Below are 3,312 nucleotides of genomic sequence, written 5' to 3'. Positions count from 1 at the left end.
TTTATATGACTTCCTCATCTTCCTTCCTCCTCCTCGTTTTCATCATCATCATCATCATCATCATCATCATCATCATCATCATCATCATCATCATCATCATCATCATCATCACCACCACCACCACCATCATCATCATCATCATCATCATCATCATCATCATCATCATCATCGTCGTCGTTGTTGTTATCATCATCACCATCATTATTATTATTATTATTATTATTATTATTAGTAGTAGTAGTAGTAGTAGTAGTAGTAGTAGTAGTAGTAGTAGTACTATTCTCCGTCCGTTATCATGCTGTGCATCCCTAAAAAAAGAAAGTGGAATATTCCAAATAGACAAAAAAGTTTTTTTTTAAATTGGTGTCGCTATTGAGGCAAAGCTAATAAAAATGATTTGTCATTCTTGGCCTTTTGGCTAAGATCGAAGTGTAGTATCTGTTCTTCAGGTGCTACATTTCAATTTCTTCTCTCTCAGTGGAGGAGAAATCTTTTACGACTAAGACAATTATTTCTCCATGTTAAAAAAAAACGACCCTGGTGTCTAAATCTTTCCCGTGGGGAGGCATTGTGAATAGATACTATGTTTAATGTAACAAAGGTTTAATGTTAAAAACGTAACTGGAAAAGGTTATTTCTGATTTAATTACAAAATGCCCTGGAAATATCACTTCTGATTAATTATAAAATGCCACGGAAAATGTCCGTTCTGATTATTTTTTTTGTTTACTTGCCTCCCCACAGGGTCGGGATTGGGCCTGAGGTCAGTTAAAAATTTAGGAGGAAACCTGCTCCCCGAAAGGGGCTCTCTGGTCAATAACAAAAATAAGCATTGTATCAGTAATGAAGGATTTCTCCTCCATTAACCAAGACCAAAAAAGGGGGATTTAAGTCACTGGAATGCTGAAACTGATACTACACTCAGAAATACATGTTGCAGCAGTGGTTACCTAATCCCTAACCGTGTTAATGTTTTTATGTATTACTTTCGAAAAGCTGCTGAAACAGTTTATGATTTAAATATTAATATATTTCAAGTATATTTAAAGCAGTGGGTTACGGGATATGAAGTCAGTTCCGGAAATTACGATTTCAACATTACTTTATTTAATGTATATTATAACCAGTGGATGGGGGAACATGAATCAGTCCCGGAAATGGATGAAACAGTTTACTATTAAGACATTACATTATTTCATGTATATTTTTAGCAGTGGGTTTTGGATATAAAGCCGGTCCCAGAAATGGCTTAAACAGTTTACTATTTAGACATTACATTAATTAATGTATATTTTTAGCAGTGGGTTTGGGATATAAAGTCGGTCCTGGAAATGGCTGAAACAGTTTACTATTTAGACATTACATTATTTAATGTATATTTTTAGCAGTGGGTTGGTGATATAAAGTCAGTCCCGGAAATGGCTTAAACAGTTTACTATTTAGACATTACATTATGTCATGTATATTTTTAGCAATGGGTTTGGGATATGAAGTCGGTCCCGGAAATGGCTGAAACAGTTTACTATTTCGTCATTACATTATATCATGCATATTTTTAGCAGTGGGCTGGGATATAAAGTCGGTCCCGGAAATGGCTGAAACAGATTACTATTAAGACATTACATTATTTCATGTATATTTTTAGCAGTGGGTTTGGGATATAAAGTCGGTCCCGGAAATGGCTGAAACAGTTTACTATTATGACATTACATTATTTAATGTATATTTTTAGCAGTGGGTTTGGGATATAAAGTCGGTCCCGGAAATGGCTGAAACACTTTACTATTTAGACATTACATTATTTCATGTATATTTTTAGCAGTGGGTTTGGGATATAAAGTCGGTCCCGGAAATGGTTTAAACAGTTTACTATTTCGTCATTACATTATATCATGTATATTTTTAGCAGTGGGCTGGGATATAGAGTCGGTCCCTGAAATGGCTGAAACAGTTTACTATTAAGACATTACATTATTTCATGTATATTTTTAGCAGTTGGTTGGGGATATAAAGTCGGTCCCGGAAATTGTTAAAACTGTTTACTATTTAGACATTAAATTATTTCATGTATATTTTTAGCAGTGGGTTGGGGATATAAAGTCGATTCCGGAAATGGCTGAAACACTTTACTATTTAGACATTACATTATTTCATGTATATTTTTAGCAGTGGGTTTGGGATATAAAGTCGGTCCCGGAAATGGTTTAGACAGTTTACTATTTCGTCATTACATTATATCATGCATATTTTTAGCAGTGGGTTTGGGATATAAAGTCGGTCCCTGAAATGGCTGAAACACTTTACTATTAAGACATTACATTATTTCATGTATATTTTTAGCAGTGGGTTTAGGATATTAAGTCGGTCCCGGAAATTGTTGAAACTGTTTACTATTTAGACATTATATTATTTCATGTATATTTTTAGCAGTGGGTTGGGGATATAAAGTCGGTCCCGGAAATGGCTGAAACACTTTACTATTTAGACATTACATTATTTCATGTATATTTTTAGCAGTGGGTTTGGGATATAAAGTCGGTCCCGGAAATGGTTTAAACAGTTTACTATTTCGTCATTACATTATATCATGTATATTTTTAGCAGTGGGCTGGGATATAGAGTCGGTCCCTGAAATGGCTGAAACAGTTTACTATTAAGACATTACATTATTTCATGTATATTTTTAGCAGTTGGTTGGGGATATAAAGTCGGTCCCGGAAATTGTTGAAACACTTTACTATTTAGACATTACATTATTTAATGTATATTTTTAGCAGTGGGTTGGGGATATAAAGTCGGTCCCGGAAATGGTTTAAACAGTTTACTATTTCGTCATTACATTATATCATGCATATTTTTAGCAGTGGGTTTGGGATATAAAGTCGGTCCCTGAAATGGCTGAAACAGTTTACTATTAAGACATTACATTATTTCATGTATATTTTTAGCAGTTGGTTGGGGATATTAAGTCGGTCCCGGAAATTGTTGAAACTGTTTACTATTTAGACATTATATTATTTCATGTATATTTTTAGCAGTGGGTTAGGGATATAAAGTCGATTCCGGAAATGTCTGAAACAGTTTAGGATTAAAACATTACTTTATTTAATGTATGTTTTCAACAGTGGGATGGCGGACATGAAGTCAGTCCAAATGAATGAGATGTGCAAATATATACCATCAGTAAGCGTCGCCCAGTATTGAATGAGATAGGTGGAAAACATACAGTAACAAAATACCCAACGTCGCCCGGGATCGAATGAGATAGGTGAACGATTTATATTAGCAGAATATTAGACGTCACCGGGATTG

The 3,312-nt window shown here is 34.4% G+C and overlaps 1 pseudogene; it reads left to right on the top strand.

Moving 5' to 3' along the window:
* The first annotated feature begins 398 nt into the window (after positions 1–398).
* Positions 399–513, top strand: LOC145243431 (U2 spliceosomal RNA; annotated as a pseudogene).
* The last annotated feature ends 2,799 nt before the right edge of the window (positions 514–3,312 follow it).

Source organism: Euprymna scolopes, chromosome 2 (assembly GCF_053919585.1).
Source record: "Euprymna scolopes isolate OS-2025 chromosome 2, ASM5391958v1, whole genome shotgun sequence".
Lineage (NCBI taxonomy): Eukaryota > Metazoa > Mollusca > Cephalopoda > Sepiida > Sepiolidae > Euprymna > Euprymna scolopes.
This window is presented reverse-complemented; position numbering and strand designations above follow the sequence as displayed.